Source organism: Schistocerca piceifrons, chromosome 4 (genome assembly GCF_021461385.2).
Source record: "Schistocerca piceifrons isolate TAMUIC-IGC-003096 chromosome 4, iqSchPice1.1, whole genome shotgun sequence".
NCBI lineage: Eukaryota > Metazoa > Arthropoda > Insecta > Orthoptera > Acrididae > Schistocerca > Schistocerca piceifrons.
This window is the reverse complement of record NC_060141.1, coordinates 827,333,193-827,355,525: the sequence shown is the minus strand read 5'-3', so window position 1 is coordinate 827,355,525 and position 22,333 is coordinate 827,333,193.

Sequence of the window (22,333 nt, the reverse complement as noted above, 5' to 3'; positions counted from 1 at the left end):
TTAACCACAACCAACAGATTCAGTTTTCACCCAAAGAAATTACGTTCGTAACACAATCCTGTCCGTCATGTAATTACCACACACTGGTATACTAAATTCATATTAACTCTTTGTGAAATCTTCCCAAAAAGAATAGCTGAAGGCTACTTCGATGATTACACCACATGTTCCACGTGGTCAACTTGGTTTACAGAAAGCGTATAACTCCACAGTAATTTTGATAATTAAAATAAATTCGATCGAAAAGCAATTGACAAAAGAAAAACCTTGAACTGGTTACTAACGTCTTACTATTAACCTGATGGGTCAAACAGTTATATAAGCATGTGGTACTGGTCTCGCAAAGTACACTCCACGTGGGTTGAACATAAAGAAAAGCATAAAGAAAAGTTGCTATATTGTAAAATATTGTCAAGACGAGACGTTATAATCACACAAGCATTCGCATTTAAGATTGATCTTAGTTAGAGTTACTGATCAACACGTGGTTCCACTTTACTCACAAAGTAGTAACAAAGCAACAACCCGAAAATAATATGAACTTCACACGAGAATTACACTACGCTCCAATTTAAGATAACCTTAGATATTTTAGAGTTAAACCCGAAATAAAGATGATTAAATTTTCAGTTAGGCTGAACTTAACAAATCCATTGTCCTATGGACTTAGCAGACACGCGCTTAGCCGGAGATCTTACCACTTCAGACGCTCGCCACCGCCAGACTGCAACTGCCTACTACCGAGCGTGCTTCCTGAGGGTGGCTCACAAAGGCAAACGGAAGTGGCCAGAGGGGCAGCTTCCTGTACCAACATGACAACGGATGGACAGAACCATACTAAGGATAGAAACCTCTTTGCTTTTAGGAAGCGTAGCTACCTATTCCGACGTTGGTCCTACTGTTCTCTAGCAGACAGGCTTGTCTGCTACCCTCAAGCATGCAACTACAAATACATTTGCTCATTCATACTCTCACACAGAAGGGAAGGGGGATGACAGTGTCTTATCATATACAGTATATAAAAGGAAGCGGATGTAGGTTCCGTATGAGACTGTGTGACATGAATTACATATAAACTGTGTTTTAAAGTGTAGTAGTGTGACAGATCGTTCTTGTTTATGTGTAAAAGTAACACGTTCCACTACTCAGTCTCCTCCCAGATAGTCAGAAACGCCACAGTAAATTTAGAAGAGGAATTTATTCCATAAATGACAACAGATTTAAGAAATCAAACATGAAAGGAATCCAACAGAGACCTTTCAGCTTCACCTACAGACGACCATAAGTAGTTTTTTATCATCTTTAGTTTGATAAAAGAGCTTTGTAATTGTCATAAATATTCTCAAGCTCATTTTGATGTTTGCATAAGCCTCTCGTAACCCACACATCTAAAACAAAAAATTCAAAATATTCAAATAGCGTTCCGTGTTAGTGCGCTTCATCAGCTCTTTCTCCTGGAATTTAAAAACAGCCATTTCATTAACTAGCTCTGCTGTATCGATGTTTCTGCAATATTTGGCACCAAAATCTGCTGCACATGTCTCAAGATATAATACAAAGTTCTCATTGGACACTTTCCTGACAGGAAATTAAAGTGAGATGAAGTGATGTGTAATATGTCAGATCTGTTTTCCGTTTCACTTAATATTCTATCAACAATTTTGAATCAGTCTAGTTTAAACTGTTTCACTCCAATCCTCAGTTGGCTGAAATCGGCAAAAATAGGAGGCCTTCCGTTTTGGCATCCCGTGGACAACCTTTGAGCAAAAACTCCATTGTCCAAATGAGCTAACTGTGTAGGCAGCAGCTGTACGAATTACACATAATCGAAGTGACGCATGCCCGGTCCGACATTCCAACTCAGTCATCACACATCGCCGGCCGGGGTGGCCAAGCGGTTCTAGGCGCTACAGCCTGGAACCGCGAGACCGCTACGGTCGCAGGTTCGAATCCTGCCTCGGGCATGGATGTGTGTGATGTCCTTAGGTTAGTTAGTTCTAAGTTCTAGGGGACTGATTACCTCAGAAGTTAAGTCCCATAGTGCTCAGAGCCACTTGAACCATTTGAACCATCACACATCTGCTGCCATTCATCGACGAGAAATGTTGCAGACAGCAAACGGGCCCAGCTCTCGGTAATATTTCGTATTCTGGAACAGTGTCGTTGAAACTCGAGTACTGTTACGGTGCTTTTAAAATGAATTAAGTAGATTGGCGATTAAATTACTTCTGGGTATTATACCGCGTCATTGCTAAAAACTAATAACAATAATAAACTAAAACCGACGTTTCGGCCGAATTGCAACGGCGTTCCTCAGGGCACGACTGGTTTTGCATGGGGATAGATACTTCTATTTACTACAGACTATCGATGTCTGACGTCACTGTTGTAAAACTTTTAATTGGCCTTCTAATATGATTGGCTAGTCATGACGTAAGGGAAGATGGAAGGAAAGAGGCTATTCGTGGTTGTCCGCGTCGTCAACGATTGGTAGCTGTCCGCCAATCAGCGTTCGGCTTCTGGTCGGCAAGTTTTCCTCTGGTGTGCGCGGAAGTGGACTGACAGTTTCTCTACGGCTGTTTGTGCAGATACGTCCGTGTCCCGTGTGGCTTCTGCCCCGCGACCGCTCGCGGCCCGTTGGACTGGGATGGCCGGCAGCCAGGACGCCGGGAGTTTGTAGCCGTCTTCTCTGCTGACGTTGTTAGCAAATTTCGATCGCCTCCCGTATTTTGCGTTTTCGCATCCACGATTCTTTCGCCAGTACTCGGGCCTCCTGGAACCTGATAGGTTTTCCAGAGTCACGGTGGTGTTCCGCTAACGCCGATTTGTTATGTTGTTGTAATCTGACATAGCGTTCGTGTTGTGCTACTCGTAAGCTGATAGGTCTCCCTGTTTCTCCTATGTAGGCAGCTCCGCACTCACACCGTAGTTCGTAAACACCTGCAGTGTTAAGATTGTTGACTACATCCTTTGTGGAACCTATCATTTCGTGGATCCTGTGATTGCTTCGAAAAATCGGTTTGAAACCTCGTCGGCGGAGGACGTTGCCTAGCCGTTCACTGGCGCCTTTTACATATGGTAAGTGTACCAGTGGAAGCTTCTCTTCTTTGCCTTCTTCTCGTGTTCTGCTCCCTCTGGTTTTAGCTACCTTGCTTATGATTTTGTCATCATAGCCGTTGGCACGAAACGCGTGTTGTAGCTCCTTTAATTCTTCTTTGATGTCATTTTCATCGCTTATCCGGTAGGCTCGGGCAGTTAACGTACGCCGGACGGAATACTTTTGAGCTGGGTGGTGGGGGCTCTCCGTGTGCAGGTACCGGTTAGTGTGCGTTCGTTTCCGGTACACTTTGTGTCCCAGTTTACCTTCGGCAGCTCTGTATACTTCCACGTCCAGAAATGGGAAAGTACGATTGTTTCCAGTCTCATGTGTGAACTTTATATTTTTGTGCAGGCTATTTAAGTGCTGAAGCAAGTTTCCCAATTCCGTTTCACCGTGAGGCCAGATAACGAATGTGTCGTTCACATATCGTAGCCAACAACTGGGACGTAACGGAGCAGAAGCTAGGGCCTTTCGCTCAAAGGCTTCCATGAAGATGACATGGGAGAGCGGGGAACCCACTGCCACTCCATCTATCTGTTCGTAATATTTTCCCCGCAAGGAGAAGTACGTAGATGACAGGCGTAAGTGCACCAGATCGCAGATATCTGGTGGGATCCGATCCTGCAGAATGCGCATAGTCTCCTCAATAGGAACGTTAGTGAAGAGAGACTTGATGTCAAAACTCACCATAATGTCTGATGGCTGTTCTCTAGTCACTTGTATGAAGTGGGAAGAGTCTTTCACGTAGGAGTCTGTTTGTCGCAGAAGACGGCGTAACTTAGGTGCCAGATGTTTCGCAACATAATACGTAGGTGAATCTATTCCGTTCACTATGGGTCTCAGCGGATAACCCTCCTTATGGAGCTTGGGTACTCCGTAGATTCTAGGAGGAACAGGCACCTTGGTGATTAGTCTCTTGGCTGTGTCAGGATCAATTCTAGAGTCCTTTACGAGGGCCTTCGTATTTCTGCCTATCTTCGCCGTCGGGTCACTCCTTAGTACTCTGTAAATGGGATCGCTTAGCAGTTCGTCCATCTTCTTTTCATATTCAGAAGTGTCCATCAGAACCGTAGCGTTTCCTTTGTCCGCATGTAGGACCACAATATCCTTGTTATTCCTGAGCTCCTTTATGGCCTGTCTTTCTTCACGTATACACTCCTGGAAATGGAAAAATGAACACATGACACCGGTGTGTCAGACCCACCATACTTGCTCCGGACACTGCGAGAGGGCTGTACAAGCAATGATCACACGCACGGCACAGCGGACACACCAGGAACCGCGGTGTTGGCCGTCGAATGGCGCTAGCTGCGCAGCATTTGTGCACCGCCGCCGTCAGTGTCAGCCAGTTTGCCGTGGCATACGGAGCTCCATCGCAGTCTTTAACACTGGTAGCATGCCGCGACAGCGTGGACGTGAACCGTATGTGCAGTTGACGGACTTTGAGCGAGGGCGTATAGTGGGCATGCGGGAGGCCGGGTGGACGTACCGCCGAATTGCTCAACACGTGGGGCGTGAGGTCTCCACAGTACATCGATGTTGTCGCCAGTGGTCGGCGGAAGGTGCACGTGCCCGTCGACCTGGGACCCGACCGCAGCGACGCACGGATGCACGCCAAGACCGTAGGATCCTACGCAGTGCCGTAGGGGACCGCACCGCCACTTCCCAGCAAATTAGGGACACTGTTGCTCCTGGGGTATCGGCGAGGACCATTCACAACCGTCTCCATGAAGCTGGGCTACGGTCCCGCACACCGTTAGGCCGTCTTCCGCTCATGCCCCAACATCGTGCAGCCCGCCTCCAGTGGTGTCGCGACAGGCGTGAATGGAGGGACGAATGGAGACGTGTCGTCTTCAGCGATGAGAGTCGCTTCTGCCTTGGTGCCAATGATGGTCGTATGCGTGTTTGGCGCCGTGCAGGTGAGCGCCACTATCAGGACTGCATACGATCGAGGCACACAGGGCCAACACCCGGCATCATGGTGTGGGGAGCGATCTCCTACACTGGCCGTACACCACTGGTGATCGTCGAGGGGACACTGAATAGTGCACGGTACATCCAAACCGTCATCGAACCCATCGTTCTACCATTCCTAGACCGGCAAGGGAACTTGCTGTTCCAACAGGACAATGCACGTCCGCATGTATCCCGTGCCACCCAACGTGCTCTAGAAGGTGTAAGTCAACTACCCTGGCCAGCAAGATCTCCGGATCTGTCCCCCATTGAGCATGTTTGGGACTGGATGAAGCGTCGTCTCACGCGGTCTGCACGTCCAGCACGAACGCTGGTCCAACTGAGGCGCCAGGTGGAAATGGCATGGCAAGCCGTTCCACAGGACTACATCCAGCATCTCTACGATCGTCTCCATGGGAGAATAGCAGCCTGCATTGCTGCGAAAGGTGGATATACACTGTACTAGTGCCGACATTGTGCATGCTCTGTTGCCTGTGTCTATGTGCCTGTGGTTCTGTCAGTGTGATCATGTGATATATCTGACCCCAGGAATGTGTCAATAAAGTTTCCCCTTCCTGGGACAGTGAATTCACGGTGTTCTTATTTCAATTTCCAGGAGTGTAGATTGAATACTAAAAATGCCTATTATGACGGAGAAGCTAGAAATCAAGCGGTTAGGCGCACATCAACCAACTTCAATATGACACACACAGAACACAAAAAACAAAACAAAAGTAATTGAGTTCACCTCCATGTAGACATGATTATTAGCTGCAGTACTTCTGGGATTAGGCCTGTATTTATACGAGGGCAGTTCAATAAGTAATGCAACACATTTTGGTTGAAAAAACCGGAAATTTCTTGTGGAATATTTTCAAACATTCCCGCTTCGTCTCGTATAGTTTCATTGACTTCCGACAGGTGGCAGCGCTGTACGGAGCTGTTAAAATGGCGTCTGTAACGGATGTGCCTTGCAAACAATGGGCAGTGATCGAGTTTCTTTTGGCGGAAAACCAGGGCATCTCAGATATTCATAGGCGCTTGCAGAATGTCTACGGTGATCTGGCAGTGGACAAAAGCACGGTGAGTCGTTGGGCAAAGCGTGTGTCATCATCGCCGCAAGGTCAAGCAAGACTGTCTGATCTCCCGCGTGCGGGCCGGCCGTGCACAGCTGTGACTCCTGCAATGGCGGAGCGTGCGAACACACTCGTTCGAGATGATCGACGGATCACCATCAAACAACTCAGTGCTCAACTTGACATCTCTGTTGGTAGTGCTGTCACAATTGTTCACCAGTTGGGATATTCAAAGGTTTGTTCCCGCTGGGTCCCTCGTTGTGTAACCGAACACCATAAAGAGCAAAGGAGAACCATCTGTGCGGAATTACTTGCTCGTCATGTGGCTGAGGGTGACAATTTCTTGTCAAAAATTGTTACAGGCGATGAAACATGGGTTCATCACTTCGAACCTGAAACAAAACGGCAATCAATGGAGTGGCGCCACACCCACTCCCCTACCAAGAAAAAGTTTAAAGCCATACCCTCAGCCGGTTAAGTCATGGTTACAGTCTTCTAGGACGCTGAAGGGGTTATTCTGTTCGATGTCCTTCCCCATGGTCAAACGATCAACTCTGAAGTGTATTGTGCTACTCTTCAGAAATTGAAGAAACGACTTCAGTGTGTTCGTAGGCACAAAAATCTGAACGAACTTCTCCTTCTTCATGACAACGCAAGACCTCACACAAGTCTTCGCACCAGAGAGGAGCTCACAAAACTTCAGTGGACTGTTCTTCCTCATGCACCCTACAGCCCCGATCTCGCACCGTCGGATTTCCATATGTTTGGCCCAATGAAGGACGCAATCCGTGGGAGGCACTACGCGGATGATGAAGAAGTTATTGATGCAGTACGACGTTGGCTCCGACATCGACCAGTGGAATGGTACCGTGCAGGCATACAGGCCCTCATTTCAAGGTGGCGTAAGGCCGTAGCATTGAATGGAGATTACGTTGAAAAATAGTGTTGTGTAGCTAAAAGATTGGGGAATAACCTGGTGTATTTCAATGCTGAATAAAACAACGCCTGTTTCAGAAAAAAAATGTGTTGCATTACTTATTGAACTGCCCTCGTAAGTGTATAATTAACATATTTGCTATTTTTCTTGCGCTTTTTAAGCAGTAAGACACGAACGAACATTATACAACTAACAATTATGAGCAATTCCGTTATAAAGTTTGTTAACTTTTTTCTGGGCCCCATCAACGAGAATGACACGTCGTAGTACAGTGTGAGCCTCCGGCTAGTCGGCTCCCAGAGGGGACAGGGCAGCGAGCCGACCCGAGCCCTGCGTCCAGCCAGCCGAGGACGTCCGGTAGCCTCCCCCGCACCTCGGACAGCACACCGGCGTTCTTTCCCGGCCCGCCTGCTGTTTCCTGAGGGGCTCCGTTACCGACCGAGGTTCCTCAGGGGCTCCATTACCGACCCGAGTTTCGAGCTCCCGACGACTAGCCCATCCGACCTCAGCAGTTCTCCGGATTTGGCAAAAAAACCGGGCACTGGCTCAACAGAAGTGGCATTTCGTGATGGCCCAGTGTGTAATCAACCTGCTGCCGAGGCATAAGGATGCCGCTTGTTGTCTCTCTTTTTCACTTTTTCTCTCAAAATATTTATTTAATATTTTCACATAATATGACAGAACATAACAGAAAACAAACTCAGTTTTTATATAATTATATACTGTACACGTTCCATGAAATGAATTTGCAGCTGCGACTATGGACAACCGTCAGCTGCATAATGGAATGATGACAATTGAAATTTGTGTCGGACCGCTTAGTGCGAGCAGTCATCTTACCATTTGGCTGTCTGTGCACTAGTCGCTGTCTTAGCGAAACTTCCATATGTCGTCAGTAGCAGGGTAGTGGGGGCATGGGTGTAATTTCGATACCAAATTGATATGCAAATTACTTAAGTTGATCAATTAATCCCCCCTGCCCACGCCCACCTTCACCACCAGATGACGTCATATGTTTTTCTCAGCCTGCACGTGGGCCCCAGCCCCCTCTCCCCCTCCCCATCCTCGCCCTCACACGACCTATCCTACTGGTGGCAATTCCGAATATATGTGTACAGCTCAATTGTAAATTCAGAGGACGTAATATTAATGAAAACTGTTGATGGAAATTGTTTATAAAACCGAAATAGGTGGTAGAAATCGAAAAAAAAAAACGATTCAGAAGACGACAAATCGGAGAATTATGCTCTGAGAAGGACATAATTTGCATTTCGTATTACAGGTATGCTTCTGTTTAACTTCCGATCGCTTTATCGCTTCGTATAGTGCGATCGCAAAGTCATTATGACACTCAATGGTTTGATGCAGTACTTTTGTAGCCTCTGTGCTGCCTGCCCCACACCCCTCCACACCACAACCTTTCTGGCCCGGCCGCATCCACAATGGACGCCTCACAGGACACTGCAGGACACGCCTACCTCGTGACTCCTGGCCTGCTGTGGGCTATTTCACACGAAAGGCGCCACGCCAGGTGAGCTCGTAACTCCCAGGCAGACTCAGATGACACAACCGTGACACATGCACCGCTCGGCTAGGTGTCTGGTGGTCTACTGATGACCACTTGTCTGCCTCCCTAACAGTGCCCTAGCCTTCGACTTCCACAGCAAAGGGAGGCGGCAGCCCACGGATGGAAATTGGCGGAGGACTGTAATGTTGAATGCGGCTCTCAAGGTGCGCTTTGCTGGTCATCTACAGTGGAGAGTGGATTTCTTTTCAAGGGTTAGTGTCTTTCTCCACAGTTCTTTCCTAAGGAAAACAGCAAGACATATTTCGAGGGATGCAGCTGGCTTTGGTCATGCCAGACATATCACTCAGAATGGACATAGGGTGTTTTGCTGAAGATAGTAGATGTGTACAGTTTTCCATCCACTTGCTGGCAACGAAGGATGTTTTCAGAAAGGGGCCTCTACTTGTTTCACAGAATTTTTTGCCTCCCGCAGCAGCTACGTGCACCAAGCCTGCTTGAAGAACAAAAAGAAAGCGAGGTTAGAGTCTTCACATCACATCCATACCCTAACAACAACATGTATTTTGAAGGGTACAGCTGACGTCAGAAATATCAAGCTATCTGTTTCCTTCAGAATGAACAAAGAGTGTTTTTCTAAAGCTAGCAGCTGCGTCCAATACTCTAGCCACTTGCCAGCAAACAAAGGATGTTTGTCTCAGATGTGTTTTGCTCTCCCCACAGGTTCTACTGAAAAGTGATGTGGGGCTTTTTAAACTTACTGGACTACTGAATGCTAATGCAGAAAAGTGCTCTGACATTTTCTTTTATAGTAACTCATTTAGGGTCTCCACCCAACGAAGTTGGCAATAAAATAATTGCATTAATTAAAGATATTATTATCTTGTTGCATAGTAACCATTAAGATGTCAGTACTCTCATCAAATTAACACTTAAGTTAATTTACTTAAAAGCGTGATCGTACTGAATGAAAATTAAATTACCCTCGTTGCACCGTAAAATATCTGCCCGAAATGTGCGGCTGAAAGAAAAAAGAAAACAAGATGAAAATTTAATTTTTACAAATTTACAGTCTTCATTAGTTAAACATATAGCACAATCTACTTCTGAAGAGTCAATTAATTCATAACATTGTGTTGCTTTTTGTATGAAAGATTCTGATAGTTTTTGGTATTTTAAAATTTATTCCCAATTAACTTTATCTTTACATTCTATAATGTAATTTTCAAATAACTTTTGCTCAATTGACATTTCATTCCAGTCTAATTTATCTTGAAATTCTCTAATGAAATTTTCAGATAATTTTTGAAATGATGATCTTGAAGTCCAGTCTAATTTGGTTGAAACTCTCTTATAAAGTGTTCAGACAATTTTTGCTCACTTGATATATTTTGATCATACAATGTAAGCTTTCACGGCCGGTATTGTCTTCACTTAAAACTTCCGGGCTGATAGGCCGTGGTCGAAGTATAAAACTGTCTCCTGACGTTCGCCGCTTTACCTCCGAGGATGTCTCCCGCAGTCGGAGACGAAACGTCAGGATACAGTTTTATACTTTGATAAATTTTCCCAGTTAACTTCATTCTGAAGTTCTCTTATAAAATCTTCAGAAAATTTCTGAAATGCTGATATTATTTCCCAACCAAATTACCAACAGATATAAGTTCTGTTAGATACCTCAATGGCTTGTTGTATTTTTTCAAAAGTGATGCATTTTATGAGTATAATGAATTTACAAAAAGGATAATAACAGTTGTTACAACTGATTTATCATTATTTGGAATAAATTGCTCATTAACACCACAGCTAATAAATACACTAAAAAATACAATACAAAAGCTAGAAAGTTTCTCATTATAAGTAGACAATGTAAATTGGCAGCAACTGGAGATTTTTTCCTATATAAATGGAGACTCTCAAGAATTTATCAGCTGTAATACGTAAATTAGGCTTTTTTGAATGGAGATATTTTTCTAGACTTTTCAAAATATATTGGCCAGTTGGAATTATTATTGTTTCACTATCACAGTATAGTTTATAACTTTTTGCTGTAACATTTGGAGTTAAAAATGTAGTATAAAATCCAAACAACGCTACACTTCTAAAGTTATCTCTTATACATATTGTTCATATTTTTTTTGAGCTCTGACGAATTGTCACTTAGTTGTATTGTTGATGTTGTTGTGGTCTTCAGTCCTGAGACTGGTTTGATGCAGCTCTCCATGCTACTCTATCCTGTGCAAGCCTCTTCATCTCCCAGTACCTACTGCAACCTACATCCTTCTGAATCTGCTTAGTGTATTCATCTCTTGGTCTCCCTCTACGATTTTTACCCTCCACGCTGCCCTCCAATACTAAATTGGTGATCCCTTGATGCCTCAGAACATGTCCTACCAACCGATCCCTTCTTCTGGTCAAGTTGTGCCACAAACTTCTCTTCTCCCCAATCCTATTCAATACTTCCTCATTAGTTATGTGGTCTACCCATCTAATCTTCAGCATTCTTCTGTAGCACCACAATTCGAAAGCTTCTATTCTCTTCTTGTCCAAACTATTTATCGTCCATGTTTCACTTCCATACATGGCTACACTCCACACAAATTATCCTACTCATTTATTGGTAATTAAATGGAAACAGATTGGGAACCAAAAATAAGAATTTCACAAGAGAAGTCAAAAGATGAACATGGTAAATTATTACTTAATTCTATTAGATGTGCTATTATTCGACCTAGTGGATGAGGTAAAATTTTTATGAAATATATATGACTTTGGAACAGGCACAGAGTGTGTAGACGCGGTCGCGTTGAAATATGCTGATGAGGGGAGAAAGAAAAATCGACATAAAACTAAGAACGGTGTGCCAGATCGTAAAAAGAAGACAGATTCCGTAGTTGAAAAAAGTGCACGGCTGAAGTTAGATTATCCGAAACCCGATTGGTCTGGAAAATGCGCCACAAGACAGTAAAGCATCTATCTTTTGCCGCTTAGGAAATGGCGTTCACGGAAACGCGCAGAGTAAAACACACAAACACACACACACACACACACACACACACACACACACACACTCTCTCTCTTTCTCTCTCTCTCTCTCTCTCGTACACACACATACACACACACACACACACACACGCACGCACACAGTACATATTTCGCTCTGTCACTCTGCCAGTCGGCCGACAGTCTGCGTGTGCGTACAACACGCATAAATTTCGCTGGCCGCTGAGCAGCGTTTTCATCTTGTTTTCTTTTTTCTTTCAGCCGCACATTTCGGGCAGATATTTTACGGTGCAACGAGGGTAATTTAATTTTCCGCGGCGAAATGAACGCACATTAATTTAGAGTGCTCGGCCCTAGGCCGGATCGCGTTCAGAAGGCGTCAATTCGACGAATATTTGACTGGACCTTAGGAAGAGCAGGAGAGGGTGGAAGGGATGTCTAATTGCAGGCGCCACGCTCGCCGGGACGACTGCAGCGACGCGCATAAGGTCAGAGCCCCCCCCCCCCCCCCCTCCCTCCTACACAATCTCTGCTGAGTGCACCGCTCTCAGCATTCTGGTTACCCGAGCGGTGAACGTCAGACGTCCATCTCTCAGGCTGAAAATGTTTCTTTACTTAGCACAGGGCTACATCACTAAACATTACTATTTATAGTAATCTCAAACTAAGAGCTAATATCCAGGCAATGAATGTAGTCTATTGATCCCTCCGACATCACTAGCAACTCTTTTGGATCAGTAGGGAAAGCTCTGAGAGGGCATTTTCCCACTACGTGGTGGACAGTATGCTTGTCAGCGCCACAGTCACAACTTGGAGAAGGTACTTTCTTCCTGCTGTGCAGACAACTGGCACCCCGGCCACTGTTGGCTCTTATTCGGTTAAGAACCTGCCAGATATAGCACGGAAATTCGTAGCCATATTGGTTGGTCGACGGGGACGACATATAGACTGATCAGGAAGAACATTATGACCACCGACCTACTGTCGGTAAAACCACGTGCAGGCGGTAGCAGCGTCACCTGCTGAGGAATGGCTGATAGTCAGACACGCGCACAGTGCATGTAGTATCAGTGAACGCGCTGGCCGTGTGTAAATGGGGAAGGTGCGTTATCTATCTGAGTTTGACCGAGGAGAGATTGTGATGGCCTGGTGGTTCGGCAAGAGTACTGTGGTTGGGCGGCCATCCCTCATTACAGATGTTGGACATCATAGGCTGGGCATACTGGTGAAACAGGGCAGGCGGTGAACTGTGGCAGAACTAACATAGAGCTTTAATGCTAGGCAGAGTACAAGTGTGTATCAAGACACAATGCACCCAACACTCTTAACGATAGGGCTACGCAGCCGACGGCGATTGCATGTGCCAATGTAAAACCACGACTTCGCCAATTCGACCGAAACGGGCACGTGACCGTCGGCACTAGACGTTGGTGCAGTGGCAGAGCGTTGGATCATCTTACGAATCGCGATACCTTCTTCATCATGCCAGTGGCAAGCGTGAATCCGCCGTCTTCCAGGGGAACAGCTCCTCGACACCTGTACTGCAAGATGGAGACAAGCTGATCGCGGCTTCATACGCTCTGGGGAACATTCACGTGGACATCCATGGGTCCAGTGGAGCTCGTGGAAGGCACCGTCACGGCCAAGGATTATCATAAACTGGTTACAGGCCGTGTACACCCCTTCATGACGATCATGTTCGCGAAGGCAGTTTCATTGTTCAGCAAGATAGGGCGCACGTCACGAGGCCAGCAGCGCGGTGGAGGCGTTCGACGAACCCAGGGGCCAGTTTCAATTGGCGTTGTGGACGCCCATCTCGCCAAATCTCATCCCGATGAGACACATCTGGGATGTCGTTGAAGGTGGCGTCAGAGTTCATCGTCATCCACCGCAGAATTCAGAATTTACGGGAATTACCTGACTTGTGTGTATAAGTGTGGCACCATCTCCCTCCAGCGACCTATCAGAGTCCCGTTGCTAACATGCCACGCCGCACCGCAGCTGTTTTCCGCACCAAAGGTCGACTACCGGCTATTAGATAGTCGTAATGTCCTGGCTGATCAACGTTAAGTTGTTCCAAGTAGCATTAATCTGTCAGGTGTGTCTCCAGCAGTCATTAGTGTTAAAGTCGTTGCTTGCCAACATCTTTGCAGTTTCCAGAGATGGATTACGAAAGCGAAGCTTTGCTATGAGGAGGTGGCAAAGTCTGCATAAACTGGGCATGAGTATTTTTCTTAGTTTTTTGTACTCCCTCAGAATCCTGCTGCAGAGTTGTAGGTGGTATGTGGCTACCTATTGTTTGCCATAAAGTACGTGTAAGTCTGAGTGTGCCAGTTATGAGGCGCACACCATAGATGAAGTGTGCGTTAACAAGCCTCGTGTGAGAGCCATTCGTACAAGTTGGGGAGCAATACTACGCAACAGGGTGAACCAAGCTCGGAGTCTCGAGGACCAGATAGTGTGCGACAAAACTTCTGGAGAATGTTGTTTCGAGTTTTCCTTTTCCAGTTGTTCTTAATAGATGTTGCTTGTAACTGAGTGTTGCATCAAGCGTGACGCCTGGGTATTTCGGGTCTCTGTTATGTCTGAACAGGCGTCCTTTAAAGCAGACCGCGAGCTCTTTGTGGCCAACTGATTACTTAGGCCGGCTGGGGTGGCCGAGCGGTTCTAGGCGCTACAGTCTGGAACCGCACGACCGCTACGGTCGCAGGTTCGAATCCTGCCGCGGACATGGATGTGTGTGATGTCCTTAGGTTAGTTTGGGTTAAGTAGTTCTAAGTTCTAGGGGACTGATGACCTCAGCAGTTAAGTCCCATAGTCCTCAGAGCCATTTGAACCATTTTTTGATTACTTAGGTGAAACGCTGACGCTTCTGTCTTAGCGACATTTGGCTTAACTTCCATTTGGGGAAATTTTCACCAATAATTCTTGCATCATTGGTCAATTAGGAGTCATTGCTTCATTGTGAGTGACCAGCCGTCAGCATACCCAAACTATCTTGACGTGATTTCAAGTATATCTGATATCTACAAACTGAACATTGATTGGGACAGATATTTGTGGCATAAGATCATAGTTGCAGGGCAGGAAACCCAAGTAGCAACCAAAGCTGGAAATGTTGGTATAAATGGGCAAAGTTCGAAAGTATTGTACAGTACGCTTGGTGTAGCCATGTGACGAACAATGTTGTGACGGTTGGGATAGACCTGTCGTGATTCAGCAGCTTTATCAGAAAGCAAAGAGAACATCACCGTACATGTAAACGTAGCTAAAGCCTCGTAGACAAGTAAAAACTGACCGAAACCATTGGCGTGCAGCGAGGCTTGCGTGAAACATTCAACAAATTTTCGAATAACGTTATGTCTACCGACCTCAGAAACAATACTAAAACTTTTTGGTCTTACGGTACATCAGAGTCATCTGTCCGGAAACTCGGTGACCATAATGGCACAGAAACGGAAGATGAAAGTGAGGAGACTAAAATACTAAATTCCTTTTTCCAGAATCGCTTCACGTAATAAAATCGAACTACTGTTTCTAATTTCAAGTGATCACGGGATGGAAAGCAAGATAGAATCGCTGAACAGAGTCCACTGACGACACACTTACACGGTTCAACGTACAGGCGACCCCGCAGCTGCCGCGGCTTGGCTGTCGCTCCCTGGCGCCATCTGCGGACCTCACTCGTCCCTGCTGCGGTGTCTTCTGCTGCTTTCCCTGAGGCAGCATCGGTTACAAGGTTTGAGGCATCTAAGTCCTCTTTTCCTCTAATTATGTTGTAAACGGTTTCGCCTTTCAAAGCCTGTTAACATTCTCATAACACACGATCTGTTGCGGTGGTTTGCTGCAGTCACAGCCGGTTCGTTGCTCTATTACCAGTTCTGTTAAGATATTTAGGATATGGCCCATATCCGAAAAGGTATTGGACAGTCACCTACGTGGCTCAACATGTGTTATTTGAAACCTTTCGTTTATATCAGGAAGAATATGAAACGCTCTGTTTCCGGTGTCTGAGAATTTCCATCTCTGCTGCCACTCTCGAAATATCAAATTCTTTATTACAAACATATATTTCGCCGGTTCCCAGAGACTTTAGTGTTGTTTTTTGTTCAGCCAACATACATCAGCCTTTTTTTCGTACTTGTACGTCCAAACACAGTTAGGGACTTACGTCTGTAGATGTGTCACTGAAGGGTCGCCAGCATCGTAGCTCGCTGCACCCTTCTCAGGTCCTACCATCCGCGTCCTGGCGCCGTGGCCCACGATACAGTTACTTCAGACCCGTGGAATCGTCCACAGTTACATTCATGTGCAGACGAAAACTCCCTTGTCCCAAATCAATATTTTTAATCATTATATGACTATCTTTGCCTCAGCATAGTCTGTGAGGGCACTGGATGTCTTGTGTCCCTCTAGGTTCGCACCTAAATTCCTGCTGACGTCATGTCTTCGAATTATCGCCTCGTTTATATTAATCTGTGGGTCCCTAGTAAGTCTTCCTTGAAGTAATATGTATGACAATTTTGTGGCACTGCGTAGAGTTGTGGCTGCGAGCACCATTCGTAGAAGATTCCAAGGAGTCTTCCGCAATCATTTTCTAGGGAATCTCGACTATTGGCGTGCACTAAATGCAACAAGTTGACAGAATATGCTACAACTCCTAATAATTCCTGATCATTTTGGAATCTAAACTGAAGTGGTTCTCAGTTAACATTTTGGAATTCGGGACCGCAAAGACAGCCCCGAGGGCATCCGTTCGTAATACGTTTGATAATCGTTTATGTGGGAATTGACAGTTTCACGTATGAGTCGCTTCAGTAGTCCGATAGACAAGTGTACAATATATTTTGAAAGCGCGTTCGTCTTAGTCTTCTCTCTAAGTTAGTAATTCTTTCGTCTATACCGACTACTAAAAGCTACTCATACTCTGCCTAGACAAGGAATTCTATCTACATTAAAAATGGACGATTGAATGGGCGAAATCTCACACCTTCATCTCCCACAATTGCTGCTGACAATTTTTATTGTCATACCCATTACCTTTCTATTAGAGGAGGGGGAAATCAAACAGACATCTTAAACAGAGGTTGCTCTCAATGTAACAACCCCACTAGTAATTATCAGGACCGTTTCTGGTCTGTAGAATTTTTGTAATGTTTCCAATATTGTCAAGATAGGGATTTTTCGAAAACATCGTTTTACACTTCTCCCTAACTAACGAACCCCATTAACTTGGCACGCTCTCCAATGTTGTCATCGCATCATGACAATGTTCACTAACTTCTTCAAAGGCTGCTTTGTTTCTTGAAGCTGCCGTATCACTTGTGGAAGGAAACCAGACTCAGCCACAAAGAAAGTTAAGTAAGTTCTCAGTTACGAAGATGCGAGAAGTTTCTTTGCTGCTACATTTGAAGGTGCTTCATCGACCAGATTTGAAGAATGGTAAACTGCTCCTGAAATGCAGGTCCCCCCCCTCTCGTGATAGCTGAATCCTTGACGGACCTTTCACAGAGATCTCCGTAACACTTACAGCACGGCGCCCGTACTCCATACGGGCGCGGCCGCCCTGACGTTGGCGACGGCGCCCGTATACCGTGTACGGACGAGCCTGTATTTGGCTCCGTAAGCGCGTTTAGCGCGTCTCCGAAGCAGTTTCGTTAATTAATGTGGACGTATTTCATTCTTCTTCCGCAAGAGGCAAGCACTATCTCATTCTGGGAGTGGTTGTGAGCACTGCAAAGATGAAGTTACCTGCAGTTCATTCACAGGTGTTTACGATCGTGAAAATATCGCGCAGCGAGTTGACGGAGGCAGAGATCTTAGATATTCTTTATGGAGATGCGGGATCTGAAATTGACGATTCTGACAAAGAGGATTCGTACTCTCCAGACGAAAGTACAAGTGATGATTCAGGTATGTATATGTCTCAATTGTTCATAAAGTGAAGAGTTCATTACCGCATTTTGTATTGTGAGTAATGTTCATTACTTCACTTGCACCTTTTAGTACCAATCTTAGCATTATTTTTTTTTCTGTGCAGACAGTTGTACAGACCATGAGTCACCATTTGTGGTACCTGGTCGTATGTGCCTCACTGAGCACAAAGAGCAAGATTGGTCGGAACTAGACGATCAGCCAGCACTGCCGGATTTCCAGGAAGTAGTCGGCGTAGCACCGCATTTTTCAGATGACACTGAGGAGCCTCGATATTTTAGTTATTTCTTTGATGACGACCTTATTCGGCTTATCAAAAGTGAAACGAATCGGTACGCTGGTAACGTTATTACGGCAATGAAACGCAAAGGTAGCCTGAAAAGAAACTCCGTTTGGCATAAGTGATCCGCAGTACAATTGCAAGAGATTTACTGGTCTGTCAGTATTATTTTGCATATGTGCGTCGTCAAATTGCCGAAAATCAGTGATTATTGGTCAACAGACCCGTTTCCGCAGACAGGATTTGCGAGTAAATTGTTGAGTCACGATTTTGCGCTACATTGTCGATGTTACACTTGAAAGACAATACTACGTTCATTAGCAGAGGCGAAGAAAAGCACGACCCACTTTACAAAGTGAGGCCTTTCTTTGGTTTCTTTGTAATTAAAAGCAAAATTAGTTTACGTCCAGGCACGAATCTGACAATAGATGAGGCAATGTGTCCCTTTCTTGGTAGAACAAGCTCCAGAGTATACATGAAAAACAAACCCAATAAATATGGAATAAAATTCTATGCTCTCTGCGATTCATCAACTGGTTATATGCTAAACTGTGATGTATATACAGGTTCTGCAGGCAGTATTGACAGTAATATCCAGGGCCTTGTAAAAAGGTTGTGTTCACAGTACTTTGGCAAAGGACAATGAATTTATGTGGGTAGGTACTGCACCAGTCCATCTCTTTTGGACATGTTGTGGGAAAATAAGGTTCTTGGAGTGGGAAAAAGAGGAAAGGTTTGCGAAGAATATTCAGAACACTAAAACTAAAGAAAAAAGATAGTTTTTCAAAGGAAACACCATCTCCTGGCCGTGAAGTGGAAGTCAAAACGACATGTTTTTTGTCTTTCCACAAAGCATAAGTCTACCAGCACTAGTATTCAAGTGATGGCCAACGGTGGAATAGCAGAAATTGTAAAGCCAGACGTTATTATTGATTACAATAAGAATAAAGCTGGGGTTGACAGAGCAGATCAGTTCTCCAGCTGTTATCCGTTTGCCCGAAAAACTTTGAAGTGATGGTAAAAGCTGTTTTTCCACTTGTTTATCGTGTCAACTGTCAACAGTTTCATTTTATATAAAGAGAAGACTAAGAAGAATGTATCCCTAGTAGAATTTATTCACAGAGTGAGGAAGAAATTGACTGAGAAGAGCGGAAATATTTTTCAGCAACAAGCCGCTTCATCCTCACAAATTGAGATGACATTTGCAAGGCACTTTCCAGAGAAGGTCCCACCCACTGCAAACAAGTTGAATACTACTAGGTATTGCAAAGTATGTTCACACAGGGGGAAGAAAGAGACGGCTAAGCGCATCAGGAAGGAAAGTATATGGTGATGCAAGGACTGTGGCGTTGGCCTTTGCGTCCCACAGTGTTTCCAGGATTTTCACACAAAGGCTAGCTACATCTAAACTATTAAAATACTCTAGTTTACAGGTACCTGCAGTTAGACAGTCCAGTGATATTTTGTTTTAAATTTCGATGCAGTAATAATGGCATTACTCAAGAGAGTGATCATGTAAAACTTTTTTATCCACGACATTTTTGTGTTTTCTTTTTTTAATTATAACACCCATTTGTATTTTATATTGTAAAATAAACTCACATTCATGTAAAGCTCTTACTTTTTCCTTTTAAATGATGCAATAACCATATTCCTATCACTTTTCTGTTCTTTGCAATCTAATTTCAAACATCCATTAAATATGCCAGTTCACAGCCAAGTGCCGGGTGTCAAGAGGGCAGTGTTGAAAGTGTTAACACTGGAAATCAGTTTGTTGATATGCAGAAATAAGCCTTGTGCTACGCAGATCAGGTGAAACGTGTTTGGGAATAGCAATCTGAAAAATCCGAGCGTTTTCATGCGTGGTGCAGAGCGTGAAGATGGAAAGTAGTTGTCGAATTGGATTTCTTTTCCCCACAGCAACTGTAATGAATTGGTAAGTAACTATGCAATAGTTGAACTCTTAACTTTTTCGAGACTCTCTGTCGTAAGCAAGAACGCTTTTATTGATTCACCATCTGATAGATCTAATGGCCCAACAGTGATATTGGTGATAAAATTACTCATGTTCAAAATGACGTTAAATCTGAACAACGTATTTTTGATGTGTGGGGAAACGTCATGAAAAAAAAGACGGAAACGTGGAAAGAGGGGGGGGGGGGGGGGGCAACGTAATGGAGCAAAAACGAAATAAGGAAAATTGACTTATAGATGACGCTGTTGGTTCTTAACGTAAATGGGGTCGGCTACAAATCACGCATGCAATACGACAGCTATGGTTTGCGCTGCGCATTACACTATCCATACTGTTCAACGTGCGTGACTGGACAAGATCGGCAGTCAACGGCTGCAGCATTGCTAGTTAAGTAAGCCCACCCACCACGGCCAGAATGTACCAAACCTGATGGGAAAAATTGATTTTTAATTGTCACGAAGGCAAAAACCACATATAACGTAAAATGATACTGGGTTTTAATGGTTCTGGGCTTAAAAACCGCAAAAATGCAAAATTACATCTGTTTTTAACTGTCCTGCAGCAAAGAAGCGGATGAAAAGCAAAATTAAATCGGTTTTTAAGTGTCGTGAGACTGGCGCAAGACATGTTTCACACGCCGTCCACCGTTTTCTAGAACACGCTGAAATCGGGAAACATGTTTCACAACAGATCCGAGTGTCTCAGGTTGCGCAGTGCGTTCCTTCACATCAGCTATGTTCTCAACAGGACCACTGAACACAGCATCTTTCAGGTTACCCCACAGCCTGAAGTCACACGTAATAAGATCAGGTGATCTGAGTAATGGAACAAATTGCATTCTGCGCCACTTTCCATAGTTGCCAGATGTATCAAAGATGGTGGCGACGACATCATCCAAGATGGCGGCATGTAGACTTGTCAACAGCGCATGATGTCATCCAAGACGGTGGCCATGATGTCAGCTGATGACACAAGTATTGTTATCGAAGATGACTTCTTTTGGCGGGAAAGTGCCAGAAAAATGGCGGGAAGTTCAAATTCCAACAGGATAATGCATCACACCACTTTTATTTCCAATAACTTAAAAAAATCGCGGGACGATAGGTCACTTGGGCTACCTCCACTAACCTAAGTCATCTGACCGCCACTTCTTCCTATGAACTGGCGCCAAGTTTGAATTTTGGCGATAAACAAAGGTCAATTGAGGTATCTCTACTAAGCTAAGAAAATGGCCTCGAAAGAAAGGACGCTTGGACATAAGTCGTTATTTAAACAATTTCATGCAGTACAGCCATCCAGTGTGTTCACCACAAGGTCTGGAATCCAACTTAGTGCCACCACCAGAGGGCGCTCTCATATGTGACATAATCCAAGATGATGGGAAACAGTGTGTTCACCAGGAGATCCAAACCCAAACTGACCTAGTACACAGTGCCACCACCAGAGGGCACTGTTGTCTGAGATTGAAGTCATGATGTTGGCTGATGATGCAAAAACCATTAGATCTGTGATGTCACAGATACACTGATAGGGTTCCCATGCCAAATCGAAGATGGCGGCGGCGGGAAATTAAAAAAAAGTGCCACACCCACCTCCCAGTTATGAAATTAAAATTTTGTCATATTTTCGCAAGTGCCACACCCCCTGGACTTGCAATGAAATAGTTAAAATCTCCACCACGATCCTCAACAGACCGCCACGTCCCCTTACCAACGCATGTTGGAAGGCTAACATGTACTATCGTGCATTAATGTGCACTAACGTGTACTAACTTGCACAGTGCATGATGTCATCCAAGATGGTGGCCGTGACGTCAGTTGATGATGCAAATGCTACACCCCCCCCCCTGGCGGGAAGTTTGAATTTTGGTGGGAAGATAGGTCAATTGGGCTACCTCTGCTACCCTAAGAAAATGATGTGAAAGAAAGGACACTTGGACTAAGTCACACGACCGCCACCTCCTCCTAGGGATTCGTGGGAGAAGGACTGAGCCTGCAGTGGGCTGGTGGAGAGAGGAAGGAGTGTACTTTATTTATTTTCGAACAATTTATATAGGGATCTACTATTTTTATTACACTGATACAAAACACACGCTCTGACGTGCTTGGGGTCACGTCACACGGCCTACAGACATGCGAACCACTAAAAGACTCTGCAAACATGCTTTCTAACCATAAATAGTCGAAATCATGCACCATTCTTTATTTAAACAATTTTAGCCACTACCGCCAAGCGATGTGTTGGCCAAGAGATCCAGAGCCCAACACACCTAGAGCACACCAGAGCTCACTATCATCCCTCTCATCTGTTTGACCATTTTCTCTCTATTGTCATTCTAACAGGACACCTCTGATGTGCAGATACCAACGTCACAGATTGTGCTGTTCCACTGCTCGTGACGTGTGTGTGACACGCATGCGGATATCGCAGATTGTGCTATACATAAACTATTCCACTGCTCCTAAATAATTCAGTACACCGACGTGCAGAAGCGAAATCGTAAACTGTCCAGATAACACAGAGAACAACCTACAGGCCTGTTTGCAAAAT